Source organism: Ailuropoda melanoleuca, chromosome 8 (genome assembly GCF_002007445.2).
Source record: "Ailuropoda melanoleuca isolate Jingjing chromosome 8, ASM200744v2, whole genome shotgun sequence".
NCBI classification, from domain to species: Eukaryota; Metazoa; Chordata; class Mammalia; order Carnivora; family Ursidae; genus Ailuropoda; species Ailuropoda melanoleuca.
In genome coordinates this window covers 79,730,427-79,751,687 of record NC_048225.1, presented here as the reverse complement: position 1 = coordinate 79,751,687, position 21,261 = coordinate 79,730,427, and the positions used below count along the sequence as shown (strand labels likewise).

General features: G+C 40.2%; 2 pseudogenes; both read left to right on the top strand.

Moving 5' to 3' along the window:
- Positions 1-796: 796 nt before the first annotated feature.
- On the top strand, positions 797-15,662 carry LOC100469598 (annotated as a pseudogene).
- Positions 15,663-16,225: 563 nt separating this feature from the next.
- Positions 16,226-21,261, top strand: part of LOC100469341 — a 39,582-nt pseudogene continuing 34,546 nt past the window's right edge.

Genomic DNA, 21,261 nt, shown 5'->3' with positions numbered 1-21,261 from the left:
CTGAGCAAGGTTTTTAACCCCACAAGCCTCCTTTCCCTTGTTTGTAAAATGGGTTTATAATAGGACTTTCCTCAGGGGTATGTTCTGAGGATTTTAAAAATTAACAGAAAGCACTTAGAACGGGTCTTGGCATATGGCAAGCCCTAAATAAATCTTACCTTATTATTATTGCTAAGTGGTTATGGGGATTAAGTTTGAGTTTCTACATAATGCAGGGTTAGAAAATCATGAGAGCTTGAGAATTCAGAGATACCTAGGGCAGCTCCTGGGACTTGTTTCACAAAAATGCACAAGGAAAGAATAGGCAAGTGCAGAGAGATGCCATGGGCCAAACAGGTGACTTCTGAGAGAAGAACATCAAGGCACTCACTCTGAACCAACGGATATTCAGTGGACCCAGATCTGTCTCATAGTTCAGCAAAACCCAAGAAGCTAGTAGTATCAAGTCATGGGTCCTTACATAGTCTTGCTCCCATAAGTCACTTTAAGGCCAGTTTGACGAAGCTAAGAGCTTCATGGGTAAGAGCTATAGAGCAGCAGAGCTGTGCCCTTAGAGGTGGTGCTGAGGTTGTGATGCTGTGCTGTCTGCATGCCAAGGAGTGACTCCAGGAAGCGAGAGACTCCGGAATGACTTGGAAGACTTTTCAAAAGCTGTTGACAGGAGCAGCTGGGAGTTACCATGGCCAGCACAGAGTCACTGCACGCAAAAGTACAGGGGCTAGGGGCCGCTGGCACTCCCTGCCACTGAGGGTCATGAGACATAAAAGCAGTTGCTGTCAATAGCGATTTCGAAAAGATGGTGCTGGAAACTGCCAATGGGACTGATGTTCAGGATTCAAAGCAGCAGACCCTAGGTGGGAACTGGAAGATCTCATCTCTCAGAAGTTCTGGCTCTCCTCACCATCAGTGCAGGGGATCAAAGTGCTGGTCACCGAACAGCAAACTAGAGAGGGAACAGCATGGGCTTGGACTTAAAAAGACTTGGTCTCGAGTTCTGGATTTTCCATTCTGTGACCTTGGGTAAGTCGCTTAACCGTCCAAGCTTCAGAGAATTTAATAATCCAATATATATGTAAATGCTTTATAACATATTACATACCAGGAAAATCAGAAACACTGTTCTCATTATTTTTTCTGTATATTCCTCAATGAATAGTAAGATTAACAATTCTGCACAAGGGAACCTGAAGGGGAGAGAGCCCCAGAACATCTGAGTAGGGGCCCAAGCCACTTCTGGAGCCCCTCAACAAGAACCTTAGTTGCAAAACTGAGGTTTGAAGAATGAGAGACTCACTAATGAAATGGATCAGAATCAAATTTGCGATCTTATCTTTGGGCCTCCGCATAGATGCAGTACAAGTTTTCAGCTGTTTTAATGTGCTTGAAATCCCATTTTGTGTCAAATGAAAAACCACCTGAATGTTTCCTGAAGAGGGTTTTTTTAGGGAAAACTTAAGCATAACGTGTCTGTGGTTGAACTTCTGTCAGTACAGTCCCTTCCAAAGTTCCTTGAGAAAACCAGAAGGCAGCAATATTTCACCAGTTGGGAGAGAAGGACGCATTACAAGACGCGATCACAGCTGCTGTGTTGTCAGAACATCCTTTGGGTGCGTGCAGACTGGTGCTTTCCGCCCTGCACCACCCGTCTCGAGGATTCCCTGTGCACATCGCACATCAGGGCGGTGGCACCACCTCCTTGTCTCCCTTGCCTTGGGCACCGTCTTCTGTTTTGGCAACTCCTGTGCTTCTGACAGACGCCATCTGCCTATCCACTTTGAGTTTCCACTGCACTGACATTGGGAATTCAAAACTATTCAATCTACTGTTAACGGAGTCTTCTTTAAAAAAAAAAAAAATTAAGGGGAAAAAAAAAAGTCAAGAAGTAAAGGAATCCAAACACTATCTAAAATGAAACAGAGAAACAGCATTCTTTTGGTCTTGTTTTTTAAATAGAGCTTTCCATCCCCCATGTGTTTATTCTATAATTAGAAAGTATGTTGTAGAAAGGGTGTTATGATCACCCTCTAAAAATCTTGTTTTTGTAACACTGAATTTACCATATGATATTAATTTAGGGAAAGAAAAACACAGGAAAGCAGCCACAGCACAAAGAGTTCGCAATGCAGTGCTATGGAGTTTCAGTCAAGAGGAATAGCTAAAAAATAATAATGTCTATTAATGTTTTCAGGCATGAAAGTGATGAAATTGTCTAATTTGAGTCCACATTGACTCTTGCCTATGGCAAGAGACTGAATTGATTATCCTGCTTCCCAATTTTTCCCTCCTCTGATTCAATCTCCAGAAATAACTGTGCTGAATCCCAAGTCTGATCATGCCCTCGCTCTGGTCAGAACCATTCAGGAGACCCTTATCAGCTACAGAACTAAAGATGGCCCCAAATTTGGTATCCCACAATCCCTCTAGAGTCATTCTCTACAGAAGTGATACTGCTCCCCAGGGGCAGTGTTTGAAAATGTTGGGGGGATTCTTTCCAGTGATCAAACTGACATGACTGGCTTTGAGGAGGCTAGTTCTAGGGATACACACTCCCTGACGTGACAAAGAACCATGCACCCCAAAATACTAATGGCATACCCATTGAAAAACTCAAAGCCTACCTTTTTCAGTTTTCCTATTTATTTTCTATTCCTTCTTCTGTCATATCCAACTCTCCCACCCCCTTGACTAGTCCCACTTTGACCTCAATGGCTGTGCTCAGACAAGTCTCTCTAGTCTGAAATGTCCTTCCCAGTTCACAGATCTTTACCACCCTCAATCCTTCAAAACCCAGAATAAACTATTCCTACGGTCCAATCAGCATTAACTTCTCCCACTTCTGTGGTCCCTAATCACTTTGCTTATACCTCTGCTTTAACACTTGTTGTATTCTGCCTTTAATTAGTGCTATTTTTATTACTCTTATCTCTACTACCAAATCACACATTCCTTGAGGACAGGAATTGCTTTATTTATCTTTATATACCTCTAACACTGAGCACTCACTTAGTGCCCGGTGCTTTGTAGATTTGTTGAATTCAATTGACTTAAGCTCATTATTTTTAAATACTTTTTCTATCAAATATATGTGGGAACATTCTAAATTTTAGATTTAATATGTAAAGCTTAATTTACATATTAGATTTAATATGTAAAGTCTTAGATTTAATATGTAAAGTCTTATTAGTTCTTCATGGGCAAAAATCTGTTTGAGTAAATTGCAAAAATGGTTGGTTTCCTGCCCCTGTAACTTAGACAGGGTTAAATCTTTTCAAAAGAAACAGCCAAAAGGAGTTAGTCTTCCAAAAGTCACAAGGAAAAGGAAAATGTAATTTTTTGGTGTTACCCAGTGAGATCTTTGTGTACACATAGCTCCCCAAATGACTAAACTTTACAAATTTCACTTGACTTTAATTCAACTTTCTAAAAAAAAAAAAAATTTAAGTCACCTTTGGACTGGGATAAAACGTGGAAAATTCCAACTCAAAGTAAGATTTTTTTCCCCCTAGGAAGCTGTGAGCAAATGAAAACAAGGTTTGGCGGGAGCATTTTACCACCTCTACCATAGGACCGGTCACTGCCAACGCCATACTTGTTGATGAGACATTTGGCAAAAGGCCTGCTACAGAAATATAGTCTGTGACTTTATTTTGCTGGAGATTTCATCCATGAAGATTTTCTTTTCCAGTTACAAAGTTCTCCCAAGAGGGACATAGCTGCTTTTTGGAAACCTGTGAAGTGCTGGCAAGTCTTGCCCTGTTTACCATGGAAACTTGTACTTGGATAGAATTACAGTGTATGACCTGGTACAAGCATAGATGGATGTTTGATGCCTGCTGTTTTCTCTTCATGTTGATTTGGAAATTATAAATCATGGGACCAGATCCAATAACTTTGATCCTTCCAGTTCATTTGTTCATCATGGCATATGGTCATACCTGCTCAGACTTGAAAATACATTGGCAAATGACAGAACATATGTTACAATTAAAATTTATAGGTTTGGTTCTGATTAATCTGCATAAGATTACCTGAAAAGGGAGTAGACTATTGGTAAGCATGGGTGATTTAATGTCTGCTTATCTGTTGTTTTTTCTTCAGGAGTTCGAAAATATCATAGGGCTTCGAAACTGCATTGATGGGTTGGTTTTTTTTTTTTAATAAGAAAGAAAAAAGTAACTAGACCCGCCTGCAAGCAGATATTATCTGCTTTCCTCTAAATAACTGTTTAAAGCCTCTGGCCCAGGATTGTGTAAGAGATTTGTTTTTATGCCTTTGGGAAACATTTAACAGTCTAGCACAGGACCTCTCTGCTTCTTGCCTGGATTATGACAATAGTTTCTAACTTGATCCCAGACCACAGTTCTCGCACCCCACCCTCAATTCATTTGCCACAGTCTTACTGGCACGGTCATTCAAAAAAACAGATCTGATCACCCCAATCCAATGGTTAAAACCCTTCAAACAATTTAGGAGAGCTTTTAGGAGAAAGTGCCAAATTAGCATGGCATGCAACATTCTGTCCTAACCTTTTTGGGTTACGACTCTCCCCTGGACGACATGTCACTTGCTCAGGTATCACTCAGTTGTGCCTCTCTGCTTTTGAACCAGTGGCTCCCATGCACAGAATGTCATCTCTGTATTCCCTGTCTCTCCAAGGTGCTTCTATTCACCTCTCGCACCATGGACCATTTTCTCTAGAAACCAACCGCAAGTTTCTCATCTAGAAAAGGTGACCTCCACAAGTGTTCCAGTAGCACGTGCGCATACCTCTAGGATGGCAGCTGTCAACAGTACCACATGGAAGTAGAACATGGAGGCTCCAAGAGACCACATTTTATCCAGCCTAACAAATATCCTGGCATGCAGAAGGTATTCAATAAAAACTGACCATATTATGAATGAACAAAAGGATGAATGAAGGAATAAAAGTTTGCTTTTACAGTTGTTTCTCTGGTTATACTTTTAGACACTGAGAATTCTTGACTTTTCCATTTTGAAAGGATCTTCAAGATCAGGAATTATTTTTTCCCTTTCTACCATTTTGAGAAAACAAAGTGGATTTAAGAACCAAGTTGAACTAAAAGAAAATGTACACAAGCTAAGAATTGAAGACTGCTCTTTTCATGGCTAGCACAGCCCTGGCTCATGGTCCCAAGAAGAATCTGAAGTGTGTAGCAGCTCTAAAGCAGCAAAGGCTAATAATCTGACCACTATGTTTGCTCCTTGTCCATCTACCAGTCCCCACAAGCTGGGAGAATGTCCTCCCCTCAGCTTTCCAAGGAACACAATTAAGTACGCTCCAACAGGAGATGAAATGAAGAAGATTTCATTCAGCAGTCCAATAAGATTGATGACAAGATCCAAACTGATATAACCTACCCTACTGGTTTAATAGATGTTACCGGCATTGACAACACTGAAGAGAATTTCTGTCTCATCTATGACCCAAGGTCCTTTGCTGTTCATTATATTATACCCTAGGAAGCCAAGTACAAATTGTGCAAAGTGAGAAAGATCTTCTAGGGCACAAAAGGAATCCCTCATCTGGTGACCCATGATGCTCACACCAGCCATCGCCCTGATCCCTCATCAAGGTAAAGGAAACCATTCATGTTGATTTGGAGACTGCCAGGATTACTTATTTCATCAAGTTTGACACTGGCGACCTATATATAGTGACCAGAAGTGCTAACATGGAAAGAACTGCTGTGATAATCAACAAAGAGAGATATCCTGGTTCTTAAAAAAAAAATATATATATATATATATATATATATATTTTTTTTTTAGAGAGCGAGTGTGTGTGTGAGCAGGAGGGGAGAGGGAGAGACTCTCAAGCAGACTACCCGCGCAACACAAAGCCTGATGTGGGCTCAATCTCAGGAACCCGAGACCACGACCTGAGCCGAAATCAAAAGTTGGCTGCTTAACCGACTGAGCCACCCAGGCACCCCCATGCTGGTTCTTTTGATGTGGTTCACGTGAAAGATGCCCTAGGTGACAGCTTTGCCTCTCAGCTCTCCAACACTTTTATTATTGGCAAATGAAACGAACCAAGGCGCTCTTCCCTGAAAAAAAGGGATCCACCTCACATTGATGAAGGAGAGACAAGAGACTGGCAGCCAAACAGAATAGTAGGTGAAATCATCTCTAGGTGATGTGAACTGAAAGGTCTTTGTATTTAATTAAAGATAATATGGCACAAATAGACCCATAAATACAGAGAACAAACTGATGGTTGCCGAAGAGGAGGTGTGGGGGGGAGCAAAATGGGTGAAAGAGGGTGAAAGATACAGGCTTCTGGTTATGGAATAAGTCATGGGGATGAAAGGCACAGCAGAGGGAATATACTCAATGGTATTGTAATAGTGTTGTATGTGTGAGAGCTGATGGCTATACTGGCGGGGAGCGCAGCACAACATACAGCCTTGTTGAATCACTACGTTACACACCCGAAACAAATGTAACATTGTGTGTCAACTATATTTCAATTTTTTAAAAAAGATAGTTTGGCATGATTAAAAAGAAACAAAGAATTGAAGAATGTCACAAACCATTGAAGAAGTAAGTATTAATGATTTAAGCAGTCATCATTCAAATGACTTTGTGACCCTTTGCACTTTGTACTTTATATTGACCAGCACGGCACATCTAAAATAAAAATGCCAACCTTAGTTTGTGACCAATAAGCTGCCTCAGTTTATCCCATAGATACTGGTAATTTTTAGGATAAAATCATTAGAAGTTCACTTGAATACAAAAGGAATTAACATAAAATTCTTTAGCAATTTTGGGGAAAAAAGTATGTTATTAATTTGAACCAGTAATAGGGTTTATAAATCCTTCTCATATTTAAAACAGTCTGCTTGCAGGATTTGTGACTTTTCCACTTGTTTTCTTTTATTCCTACACGTGTGCTGACAGTTCAAAGAATCCAATCTTTAATTCTAGTGTCATTAAACCCAGCTCCAGTCCAGAACTTACACTTTGTAACATCTTCCACCCAGGCTCCAAGGGATAAAAGCAGTGTTTAAAATCAGTCCTCTGGGGTGCCTGGGTGGCACAGCGGTTAAGCGTCTGCCTTCGGCTCAGGGCGTGATCCTGGCGTTGTGGGATCGAGCCCCACATCAGGCTCCTCTGCTATGAGCCTGCTTCTTCCTCTCCCACTCCCCCTGCTTGTGTTCCCTCTCTCGCTGGCTGTCTCTCTCTCTCTCAAATAAATTTAAAAAATAAATAAATAAAATAAAATAAAATAAAATCAGTCCTCTATGTAGAAAAAAAAAATCTAGAGCGTGATACGAAGTACAACAGACCTTCTAGCCCCCAGACCACATCTCTCCCCACCCCCTGCCCTTTATTGGTCAATGTCTGACACTACTTTAACAAACAGAAACACATATCCCCTCTAAGATTAAGGTTATTTCCTGCTATTTTCATTCTCCTAGGGAGTGTCATCATAAGTGGGTGATTAATTTCATCCAATTTTCTAAATTTGCTGAATTAAATAAACAACTGGGTTTTTTTTGTTTTGTTTTGTTTTTAAAGATTTTATTTATTTATTCGACAGAGATAGAGACAGCCAGCGAGAGACGGAACACAAGCAGGGGGAGTGAGAGAGGAAGAAGCAGGCTCATAGTGGAGGAGCCTGATGTGGGGCTCGATCCCAGAACACCCAGATCACGCCCTGAGCCGAAGGCAGACGCTTAACCACTATGCCACCCAGGCGCCCCTAAATAAACAACTGTTTTTATCTTTTACTTCTTTTGTTTTTGGTCCTATTCCATGCATCATAGTTTTAGTGTTTTGCTTTTAATAACATTTTCAATTTTTGTATTGCCAATGTNGACAGCCAGCGAGAGAGGGAACACAAGCAGGGGGAGTGGGAGAGGAAGAAGCAGGCTCATAGCAGAGGAGCCTGATGTGGGGCTCGATCCCATAACGCCGGGATCACGCCCTGAGCCGAAGGCAGACGCTTAACCGCTTTGCCACCCAGGCACCCCTTATCTTTTACTTCTTTTGTTTTTGGTCCTATTCCATGCATCATAGTTTTAGTGTTTTGCTTTTAATAACATTTTCAATTTTTGTATTGCCAATGTATAAAAATACAATAGACTTTTAAAACGTTNTCATAGCAGAGGAGCCTGATGTGGGGCTCGATCCCATAACGCCGGGATCACGCCCTGAGCCGAAGGCAGACGCTTAACCGCTTTGCCACCCAGGCACCCCTTATCTTTTACTTCTTTTGTTTTTGGTCCTATTCCATGCATCATAGTTTTAGTGTTTTGCTTTTAATAACATTTTCAATTTTTGTATTGCCAATGTATAAAAATGCAATAGACTTTTAAAACGTTGTATTTTTAAATACAGATTTGCAGATATTGTAAATATGGTGCAGAAAGGTCCTTTGTGGTTTTTATCTAATTTCTCTGAAGGCTTATGTTGTATATGCCTGTCATACAGGATCAAATCTAGGAAATTGACATTGGAACAATATATATGCTTGATTCCATGTCATTTTGTCACTTGTTCGCTTCATGTAACCACCAACCCAGTTAAGATATAGCATTATTCCATCACAATTCTCTCCCCTGTGCCCATTCTCCCCATCATCTTTAACCCCTGGCAACAACTAATCTGTTTTCCATCTGTATAATTTTGTCATTTGTAAAATGTTATGTAAATGAAAGCAAGCAACTTGGTGTCTTTTGAGATTGAGTTTTTCTCATTTAGAATAATGTCCTTGTGATCCACTCAAGTTGTTGCTGTGTCAGTGGTCCATCTGAGTAGTATTCCATGGTTTGGCTATTGTACTGTTTGTTTAATCACACATTTACTGAGGGAGATTTTGGTTGTTTCAAGTTTTTGATCAATACAAATAAAGGTGCCAAACATTAAAAAAAAACACACACACATAAATTAAGAGAATAAGGCTCAAGGTGTTGAAGAGATCACCCACTGACTTAAGTTCACACTGCCTAGTATGTTTCCCTTTTGCCCTCTTTGCCAGGAAGCTCAGAGCCCAATTTATTATCCTGTTGTAATTAAGCAGTTCTACTCTTTGTTTCAGTTAGATGTGTCATTCCTTCTATATTTTATGGACTACATGTTTGTGTCCCCCCCCAAATTCATATGTTGAAGCTCTCACCCCCCCCCCAGTGTGGTTATATATATGATGGGAGCCTCTGAGGAAGTAAAGTCAAGTCATTAGGGTGGGGCCCTGATCTAAGGGGATTAGTGTCCTTACAAGAAGAGTCACCAGAGTGCTAGCATGCTCTCTTTTTCTTTCCCCCTTCCCTCCTGCCCTCCCTCCCTGCACACTTACTAAGGAAAGGCCATTTGAAGACACAGCAAGAAGGCAGCCAAAAAGAGAGTTCTCACCAGAAACCAAACAAGCTAGAAACTTGATCTCAGACCTCTAGCCTCCAGAACTCTGAGAAAATAAATTTCTGTTGTTTAAGCCACCCAATCTACAATATTTTATTATGGCAGCCCCAGCACTTGCATATATGATTCTCTATCTGACTTTTTACTGCTTACCCAGCAATTAGTCCCTAAGCTCTGGTTGCTGTAACCTCAGCTGTGCAACATCTCCCATCATCCACTCACCAGTCCCAACAAATTTGAAAAAATATTTCATAAATGATGAAATTAAGACAGGTAATAACTCACCACAATAATTTGGGGGCCACACTCAACCTATACTTGCAACCTTATATTCAACCTTGTCTATTGCTTTTTAAATAGTATCCTCTATAATGTCCTAAAAAATGGAGCACCTGGGTAGCTCAGTCGGTTAAGCACCCAAGCACTCTTGGTTTCCACTCAGGTCATGATTTCACAATTGTGAGCCTGAGCCCCGAGTCAGGCTCCATGCTCAGTGCAGAGTCTGCTTCAGATTCTCTCTCCCTCTCCCTCTTGCACTCTAATAAATAAATAAAACTCTAAAAAAAAAAAAAAGAAAAGCAATGACAACTTTTTTTCCTTCTTATACTTAATGTCCAGTTTTATAGGTGATGTTTCTACAAAACTGTCAAAATTGACAAGTGTGCTGCTATGGCCTGATTTCATGGGACAGTGTGTCCTTATCAAACACTTAAAAAAAAAAGCCCATTTCTACCCCACTTCCTTTGTTTTCATGTTTTTCTCTTCTTTCTAATCTGTAATATCATCCACAATCCAGCCCCACTCCTCCATTCTTAGACTTGTCTCTCCTACCACACTGTCAGCAAATGAGTTCAGTATTGCCCATTTCTTTGCTGTCATTCATCTTAGTTTATGCAAACTCTTTTCTTCTCATAAGACACACTCCAGATAGCTATCTTATGAGACTTCTAAACTGAAAGATCATCCAGGAGAAGTATAGATGTTTAGAGCTACAAAAAAGCTAGTATTGTTCAAAGAATAGTTTTTATATCAAGAAAAAAATCACTGACTAAGATAACAAGAGTTTCTGGGTTCCTGGGTGGCTCATTCAGTTAAGCATCTGACTCTTGATTTCGGCTCAGGTCATAATATCAGGGTCGTGGGCCTGAGACCACTGTCAGGCTCCACACTCAGCAGGGAGTCTGCTTGAGATTTTCTCTCTCTGTCTGCCCCTTCCCCTGCTCCGATTTTTGCTCTCTAAAATAAATAAATAAATCTTAAAAAAAAAAAAACAAAAAACAAAACAAGAATTTTTACTACAGCTCACATGCTTAAAAACTGTTCTTAAAAATTCTCCCTGTAAGCCAAAATATTCTGAATTTGTATTGAACGAAAAATCATATAGCTGAGAATACTTGAGATAAATCCATTTTGACNTCCCTCTCTCGCTGGCTGTCTCTATCTCTGTCAAATAAATAAATAAAATCTTTAAAAAAAAAAAAATCATATAGCTGAGAATACTTGAGATAAATCCATTTTGATTTTCTTTTAGTCTTTTTTTTTTAAGATTTTATTTATTTGTCAAAGAGAGGGAGAGAGAGAGAGAGAGCACAAGCAGGGGTTGCTGCAGGCAGAGGGAAAAGCAGGCTCCCCACTGAGCAGGGAGCCTGATGCAGGACTCGATCCCAGGACTCTGAGATCATGACCTGAGCCGAAGGCAGACACTTAACCAACTGAGCCACCCAAGTGTCCCCATTTTGACTTTTTTTTTTAGGTACAGAAGTAAAGAAATGACAGATTTATTTTTTCAAAACTGTATTTGGGGGGCACCTGGGTGGCTCAGTCGTTGGGCGTCTGCCTTCGGCTCAGGACGTGATCCTGTGTTCTGGGATCGAGCCCCACATCTGGCTCCTCCGCTGGGAGCCTGCTTCTTCCTCTCCCACTCCCCCTGCTTGTGTTCCCTCTCTCGCTGGCTGTCTCTGTCAAATAAATAAATAAATAAAATCTTTAAAAAAAAAACTGTATTTGGTTATTTTAACAAAAACAACTAAAAAGTGGTTGAATCTTGTAGATTCCTGTATGGACAGACTTCAGTGAGAGACAACATTAGGAAAACAGGAAAAATAATAAACTGAAGTTAAATGTGATTTCAAATTACTTTATAAGCAACTAAGAAAAATTCTTAAAGACTTCCTGGATGAGCACGACAAAATTACCCTCCTGGGCATTTAGAAATTAAATAAAGTTAAATAATGACTCAAGAGGCAACAGTGTCCAAATACAGAACCACCATTTCCACTCGCTGTCAAGCATGAGGACAAGTGTGCTTCTATACCTGGTTCTGAAAAAGACCCTTGGTCAGGAAAGCGAGCACCAGTTCTCACTTTTTGAGGATTAAAGTACTTAGTGTTTTCTAGAAATGTCCAAAAAGAGCTTAACAGACCTGACATTCAAGGTGTTCCATGGCATCCCCAATATAGGACTTTTCCAGTTTCCTCTTCTACGGTCCTATCATAGACTCTATTCTCAAATCAAAGCAAGCTCCTCCTTGACCACACTATCTGATGTTTTCCACCCCACTCATGTTTTATATTACCCTGCTTTGTTTTCTTCATAATACCTATCACTATCTGAAATTATCTAATTGATTTTTTTACAGTCTATCCCCTTGCCTCGTAGAATGAAAGCCTCATGAGAGCAGATTTTTCCTTGTTTAGTTCTATATCCCCAGGGTCTAGGACAGTATTTGTCACAAAGGAAGTACTCTATAAATATTAAAGGAATGAGGGGTGCCTGGGTGACTCAGTCGGTTAAGCATCTGCCTTCGGCTCAGGATATGATCTCAGGATCCTGGGACTGAGCCCTGCATTGGGCTCTCTGCTCAGCAAGGAGTCTGCTTCTCCCTCTCCCTCTGCCCTTTGCCCCTGCTCATGCTCTCTCTCTCTCTAATAAATAAAATATTTTAAAAATATATTAGAGGAATGAATTAATTAATTAGTGAAATATTTCCCATGAACATCCAAGCTTCATTGTATATCTGTGCCTTGGCATATAGTTTCCTCCATCTAGAAGGCCTGTACTCTCCTTCTATACATCTTCATAGCCCAACTGAAATTTTATAGCATCTAGGCCCATGTTAGAGTTGCCAATGTGCACACTTCAGCCCCTCCAGAGTGGAAGAGAGTTATGGGATCAGCCTTTGATATTTTCTTGTCACATACACAGATAATACAAGCGTGCCTATGCGACCACGCGCGCGCGCACACACACACACACACACACACAGCACAGTATCATTCAGCATTTGTTAATGAATGGGACTGAGGTACCATTCAAGTTCTAAATGTGATTTCACCTTAGCTAGAAATTTAACCAGAAAAGTAGACCTATCATTTGGTTAGTGCTGTGGAATGGCAAGAGAAATATATCAATTACAGGTGCTTCATCCACATAAAAACAGCCAGAATAGCAAAACTCTGATGCAAACTGCCATCATTAGTTAATAAACTTGGATTTAATTTTGTCATATTAAGCTCGGTTGTCCCTTGTCTGGCTCCTGGGACACAGCCAGGACTCCATATGGCATTCTGATAGGAGTTGGGAAAAAGAGAAGGAAAAAAGATAAAACAGAACCTCCTCAAACCTACATAAATCTGAAAGGGCCTCCTGTCCCTGGGTTTATGTCAGACTGACCTCTCTGCTGCCCTAGTGGGGGAATCTGGCTTGAGCAGGTTAGCTGAGATTTATAAAGGCAGGAGAAGTGCTTTTGTTCATCCCTTAAACTGACGGGTATTAGTACCAAGCCAGTCACATACTCATGTTTTCAACCACCAAATTCCCCTTTCTTGTCCCTTTCCCTGCAGGCACTCAGTCTTGAGGAGCCTATTCAGTAATAAGCTCTTTCCACTAGACTCTAAACAAGAATTCTCATGACAGTAAGTCCTCTGACCATAAAAATTATGTGTTTAATCTCATGCTTTTTTTCTCTGTATTACCTCTATGTTCATTCTTGGCCTTGTAACACAGAAGTATGTCCTTTTTATTTCAACTTGCTCTTTAATATCCCCTGCTGGATCTAGAAGTGAATGAAATCTGTGGATGATAGTTTAGCTGGTGCATTTATTTTGGTTTTCTGATCAGGGTCAATGGTGGGCTACAAATTGACCAGAGATTTCCAAGGCTGATTTTTTCATACCTAGGTTGTGAATAAAATTCTTAGAACTAAATTAATTTGGACTTACCTTTAAATTTCAGAAATAAATACTGGGCAACAGCATTCCTTGATGCAAAACATAGCAAAAGTTGCTGTGTCTCCAAACAGACTGGGAACTATTGTTTTCACAGAAACAGACCTAGTCCATTTCATGAATACTGTCCAGTTACCTAGCACAAAGTTTGGATGGGGTTTTTGTTTGTTTGTTCGTTTGGGGTTTGTGTGTGTGTGTGTGTGTGTGTGTGTGTGTGTGTGTTTTAAGATTTTATTTATATATTTATTTGAGAGAGAGAGCACACGAGTGGGGAGGGGCAAATTGAGAGGGAGACAGAATCTGAAGCAGGCTCTGCACTGAGTGCAGAGCCCTATATGGGGCTCAATCCCATGACCTGGAGATCATGATCTGAGCTAAACCCAAGAGTTGGGTGCTTAAGCAACTGAGCCACCCAGGTGCCCCAAAGTTTAGATGTTTCATGATGGTAATAAATTAATTCACATTTGGGTGCCTGGGTGGCTCAGTCAGTTAAGCATCTGCCTTCGGCTCAGGTCATGATCCCAGGGTCCTGGGATAAAGTCCCCTGATGGGCTCTGTGCTCAGCAGGGAGTCTGCCTCTTCCCCTCGGATCCTGTTAGCTCACTCTCCCTCCCTCTCTCTCTCTCACAAAAATAAATAAAAATTTAAAAAAAAATTAATATTTCTGGGGCACCTGGGTGGCACAGCAGTTAGACGTCTGCCTTTGGCTTGGGACGTGATCCCGGCGTTGTCGGATCGAGCCCCACATCAGGCTCCTCCGCTATGAGCCTGCTTCTTCCTCTCCCACTTCCCTGCTTGTGCTCCCTCTCTCACTGGCTGTCTCTATCTCTGTCGAATAAATAAATAAATAAATAAATAAATAAATAAAAGAGTGTTATGTCACACTTAANCCTGGCTGTCTCTATCTCTGTCGAATAAATAAATAAATAAATAAATAAATAAATAAATAAATAAATAAATAAATAAAAGAGTGTTATGTCACACTTAAAAAAAATTAATATTTCTGCTTGCAAACTCTCTGAATTTTAAAATATTCACCCTTCTTTAAGCCCTCAAAATTAGAAACCTGACACATGGGAAGATTACACAGACAACTGTTAGGAAGTGCACCAACCATTGCTTCCAGGTCAGCTTGCCAACCTTACAAAACAGTGCAAGAGTCACCCCATAGGTAGAGATGCATATTCACGGACACCAATCCAGCCCACTGATACTGGTGAACGAGTCAGGTGTGAGTATGGCTTGCTCACAAGACTATCTTTAAATATGATTTAAAACACCCTATACAAATTGGAGCATAAGTCAAAAACAAGAGGAAGTGGTGAGGAAAGGTTAACCATCTAGTCTCAATCCCAACTGCAGGTGCACAGAGCTGGAAAGAATTTTTTTCGGTACCAGTAATACTGAATTTATTACTTAGTATTTGTTTAATACCTATTATGTGCCAGGAACTGCTTAAAGTCCTTTAACACATTAGTTATAGAAACCTCATGGCAGGGACGCCTGGGTGGCTCAATCAATTGAGCATCTGCCTTCAGCTCAGGTCATGATCCTGGGGTCCTGCGTTCGAGCCCCACATCAGGCTCCCTGCTTCTCACTCTCCCCACTGCTCATGCTCTCTCCCACTATCTCTCTCAAATAAATAAAATCTTTAAGAAAAGAAAAAAGAAACCTCATGGCAGGTAGTGGGTGGTAGGCTACTATAACTGTTTTTAATTTAACATCATGCACATGAAGAAATAGGCATACAGAGAAGGCTACTTGCCTCAAATCATACATAAAGTGGCTAAGCAGTGGAGCTAGGACTCAAGATTCCAGAACCCACACTACTAACCACTATACCACCTGCGTAAGGGGTACAAACCACGTCTATAAACTCTAGTGAAAGATATCTTGAAGTTACAGAATATTCGAGAAGCACTGCACAAGGAGGAGGAAAATGATGCCAATCCAGGGCACTGTGTTGCTGCAAACAACTTCAAAGAGGCGACAGACTACTCTGATCAGCATAGGCAGGTGTTGCAACGGGTACAATACCTGCATCATCACTAAAGAAAGATATTCAACAACTGCCAAAACAGGAAGCCATCCAGAAAAAAAATTGTGCATTTGTTGTGAACAAATCAAATTCCTAAGAAACACAGCAAATATTATAGTGTGCATTTTCCTCAGTTATATTCAAGGGGGAGTTGGCTATACCTTCTTGGCATGTCAGCTGCAAACAGAGATGCAAGAAAGGAAATGAACAAATGTCAATTATGTCAACGAGGCACCACTGAAATAACGTCACAACCATCATGAAGGACACTTGGGGTGTTTTAAAGAAACATCATCACTCCTTCAAAGTTACTCATTTCTTAAGATTAATGGACTGTAGGAATGCCTGGGTGGTCCAGTCGGTTGAGTGTCCCACTCTGGATTTTGGGTCAGGTCATGATCTCAGGGGTCATGGGATCAAGCCCCGAGTTGGGCTCCCCTCTCTGCCATGAGTCTGCTGGAGATTCTCTCTCTCCCTCTGCCTCTGCCCCCCTCCCTGCTTGCTCTATAAATGAATGAATGGATAAATGGATGAATGAATGAATGAATGAATGATCCATCTTTTAAAAAAAAGATTAATGGCCTATATCCATGACCAGCTCAAAAACACCTTCCGACAATGTGAGGAGCTGTAATCAGTGAGAAGAGAGTACAGCTCCATTACTAGTTAATTGTTTTCTTTGTTGCTGTTTCTTTTTTACTAGCATCATCATTTCCTATTTGTTCATTCTTCTTTCCTCTCATGGCATTAACATATGTGGTAATGATACACAGTTTTTTATAAGACGAGCACTCCACCTGAATCAGGTATGCCCAGATGAGGTACCTAGACATGCCTGCATCATCACTAAACTGTTTTAGGGGATCATGACTAGTTTTAAGGGATCATGACTTAAAAACCAATGCTTTGAGCCTAACAGAAACTCCAACTTATGGCTATTATTAAATAATTAAGTTCAACTATTTCAGGAACAGGAAATGTCACAGCCACCATTATAGTTCACACTGAAAATAACAATACCCAAGTGTCCATGTTAGCATTCAAGATTATAAATGAAAAGGATTGCCTGCCTTATGAGATACAGGTTTGATATTACAGTCAATGAGATGATCACATAAAATGTAGCATTTCTAATCTCTTCAATTCTTAGTAAATCAACTGGACAATCACAGAGCCTTAACTAAAAATCCTGTTTTGTAGGGCCACCTGGGTGGATCAGTCAGCTAAGCGTCTGCCTTCAGCTCAGGTTGTGATTCCGGGGTCCTGGGATTGAATCCCACATCAGGCTCCCTGCTCAGTCAGGAGCCTGCTTCTCCCTCTGCCTGCCACTCCCCCTGCTTGTGCCCACTCTCTCTCTGACAAATAAATAAAATCTTTAAAAATAAATAAATAAATAAATATCCTATTTTGTATATAAGATCTACAAATTTTCACTAATACTGATTTATTTTTGTAAAGGAAAATACAAAATTAAAAATTAAATTAAACCTGCAAATGGAAAGTAAAAGTGATAAACATATATAATCATCTAGAAGCAATATTAAGACACTTGAAGAGAAGCAGAACATGTAGCCATATCTTCAAATAACACCTTTGTTAATGGCACATGCGTTGGTAGTGAAAATTACATTTAAGCCTTCTTATTTTAACAAAATAATTTCTTGGAGGGGCGCCTGGGTGGTGCAGTCGTTAAGCGTCTGCCTTTGGCTCAGGGCGTGATCCCAGCGTTACAGGATTGAGCCCCACATCAGGCTCCTCCACTGGGAGCCTGCTTCTTCCTCTCACACTCCCCCTGCTGTGTTCCCTCTCTCACTGGCTGCCTCTCTGTCAAATAAATAAATAAATAAATAGGGGTGCCTGGGTGGCTCAGTCGTTAAGCGTCTGCCTTCGGCTCAGGGCATGATCCCGGTGTTCTGGGATCGAGCCCCACATCAGGCTTCCGCTATGAGCCTGCTTCTTCCTCTCCCACTCCCCCTGCTTGTGTTCCCTCTCTCGCTGGCTGTCTCTAGCTCTTCAAATAAATAAAAATTAAATTAAATTAAATAAATAAATAAAAGAAATTTCTTGGAGGTCTGATGATATTTGCTGATTGAATCTGAAAGTCAAGTAAAATGGGATGTTCCCTCTCAGGCACTATGTATGTGGCTTTTAAAGTTAGACAGACCTGGCTTCAAATCTCAGGTCTTCAACTAACTAGCTTTGTGAGCATACCCAACACCTGTTTTTCAAGAAATTTTTTTTTCTTTCTAAATTTTTGGCTGCTCCTTATCAGTCACCTTTACAGACTCCTCCCTTTCTTTGTCATCCAAAGATACTGATGTCTCTCAGCGTTCTGAACTAGGCACTCTTCTCCTCACTCTTCACTCTTTCTTGGTGCTCTCATCCTCTCCCAGGCTAGGGCACTATGGCAGACAGTTGTCTCTCAAGGTCCAGATCCGGGTACACAACTATCTACTCAATGTCACCATATAAATTTCCCAGGCACACTTCAAATGGATCATGTCCAAGCAGGAACTGGCACTTGCTGCACACCTAGCCTATATTCTCCAGTTCCTTGTGCTAATGAAGGCACCATGATCCAGCCAGTCACACATTTCATAAAACAACAACCTTTACTCTACTCTCACCCTCCCCTTCCCTTTTCTGATCAATCACCAAATCACTTCCTATGTTTCTCAAATCTGCCCATGTCCCTTCATCTCCACTGTCATCACCTTATTTCAGGGGGAAAAATATCATCCCCGACCTGGATCACCTCTAGAGAACAGAGACTTAAACCTGTAGCACTGCTATGAGAAATAGTTAATGAACAACTTCAGGTATTTGGAGTAAATGAGTATTTTACTCTAGTGATTTTTTTTTCTTTCTTTTTTTAAGGGTAGGGGGAGAGCAGAGGGAGATGGAGAGAGAGAATCTTTTTTTTTTTTTTAAGATTTTATTTATTTATTTGACAGAGATAGAGACAGCCAGCGAGAGAGGGAACACAAGCAGGGGGAGAGGGAGAGGAAGAAGCAGGCTCATAGCAGAGGAGCCTGATGTGGGGCTCGATCCCATAACGCCGGGATCACGCCCTGAGCCGAAGGCAGACGCTTAACCTTAACCGCTGTGCCACCCAGGCGCCCCGGAGAGAGAGAATCTTAAGCAGGCTCCACACCCAGCACAGAGCCCAACATGGAGCTCGATCTCACAACCCTGAGATCATGACCTAAGCCCAAATCTAGAGTTGGACACTTAACCAATGGAGCCACCCAGGCACCCCTACTCTAGCGATTTCTGACTCTCAAGGAAGGTGAAGGTCATATTCTTTTTCTTGGGAGTCAAAGACTATGGGACTTCATAAGGTTGTTTCATTAATTAATGTTAAAACAGAAAATAAAAGCATTTAATATTTGGAGGCACTGACAGTGATACTGTGATAGCCAAGTGACCTTATACAAGTCCAGAAAAAAATCTAGCCAGTTTGAGTCTATGTTATCCAAGGTTGGTTAAACTGAGAATATTAACAGTTAAGATTTAATAAGCGATTTAGGAACAAACACTTTTATAAAAAATACTAATTAATTGTTATACCTTCATATTAATCAATATGTAATGCCTATATCTCTTATAACAGACCTGAAAGCATCAAAATAACAATTTATAAATACCCTACTTGGTTTAAAGTATATAATGTTTTAGCAAAAGTTGCTATTTAAGTAATTACTTAAATAGTTACTACTCTTAAGAGTTTGCACGAGGCCTGATTCAAGGCTTGATCTCACAACCCTGAAATCAAGACCTGAGCCGAAATCAGTCAGATGCTTAACCTACTAAGCCCCCACTACTCTTACAACTTAAAAAAAAAAAAAAAAAAAAAAAAAAAAAGACATTGCAATTAAAAAATAGGCAAAGGATCTGAATAGACATTTCCCCAACAAGACATATAAATGGCCAATAAATCCATAAAAACATGTTCAACATCATTAGTTATTATAGAAATGCAAATCGAAACCACATTGAGATACCACTTCACTCCCACTAGGGTGGCTATCATCAAAAGAATGGACAATACAGTATTGGTGAGGATGTGGAGAAACTGGAGCCTTCATATATTGCTGGTGGGAATGTTAAATGGTTCAGCTGCTTTGGAAGCCAGTTCAGCAGTTTCTCAAAATATTACCATATGAAATTGAACCATACCAGCAACTCTAATTCTAGGTATATACACAAAAGAAATGAAAACAGATGTCTACACACAAAAAAAAACCTTATACACTAATGTTCACAGCAGCACTATGCATGATAACTAAGAAGTGGAAACAACCCAAAAGTCTATCAACAGATGACTGGAGAAATTAAACATGGTAAATCCATATAATGGAATATTATTCAGCAGTAAAACAGAATGGATTCCTAGAGCATGCTACAACATGCATGAACCCTGAAAACATTATGCTAAGGGAAAGAAACCAGGTACAGGTCAGTCTAACTTTAAAACCTACATATATAGTCCCTGAGAAGGAACATCCCATTTTATTTGACTTCTCAAATTCAATCAGCAAATGTCATGGGACCTCCAAGAGATTTTTAATAAAAGTAATATTAAGATGTAAATAGTTTCCAACCCAGTAAATCCTACTAAATCTCTAAAGAGAATCTTTATTGATGTGCAAGGATGAGTAATGCTGCAATTTGTTTCCAGATCCATGTGATGGAGCCATCTTAACACTGAGCTATTACACATGAATTTCTTTTTGTTATTTCAAACACAAGGGTCCAAAGTAGATTCACATGAATTTTCTTTCCTAAAAATAAAATACCAAATGTATTTACAACATACTACAAAATTTAAAAAAATCTACTCAGATGATTTGAATAACTGTATAACAATCTCCGTGATATTTTTTCTTTTTTTTTTTTAAGATTTTATTTATTTATTTGACAGAGAGAGAGAGAGCCAGCGAGAGAAGGAACACAAGCAAGGGGAGTGGGAGAGGAAGAAGCAGGCCCGCAGTGGAGCATGGAGCCCGATGCCGGATTCAATCCCAGGACCCTGGAATCCCACCCTGAGCCAAAGGCAGACGCTTAACGACTAAGCCACCCAGGAGCCCCAAACAATCTCCTGATATTTGAAAACCAGTCTCCTTCTAAATTCACTGAATTTAAGTTATAAAGGGATTTCAGGCAGAAGTTTTTGAAGTTTACTTAAATACAATGCCTCTGTAGATTTTTTTTTTTTAAAGTCATTCAGTGTTTGGAGATTTAGGTATGATGCTATTGACTCCTTTACTCACCATGACAGACAAGTGTACAGCTCATTTATTCTTAGAACAAAGCCTATCTTTGACATCTCTTATTATGCCACATTTCATTATATTGTAGGAAACAATCACCAAGATAGAAAAGTAAAACAATTCCTAGGGTTTCCAATAACCTTAAAGAAAAAAAAAAAAAGTCACGGCTAAGACGTTATTTTGGAACTTGAGATGCTCTTTTACATGAGAATGTGATCCATAACCAGAGATGCCAGGTCAGCCCACAAATGCCATCTAAGAAACAGATAACATTCCTAAAGCCAAGACTAAATGCTTCTAGTAAATCCTAGTTGCTATGTACCATAATGTTTTAAAGGTA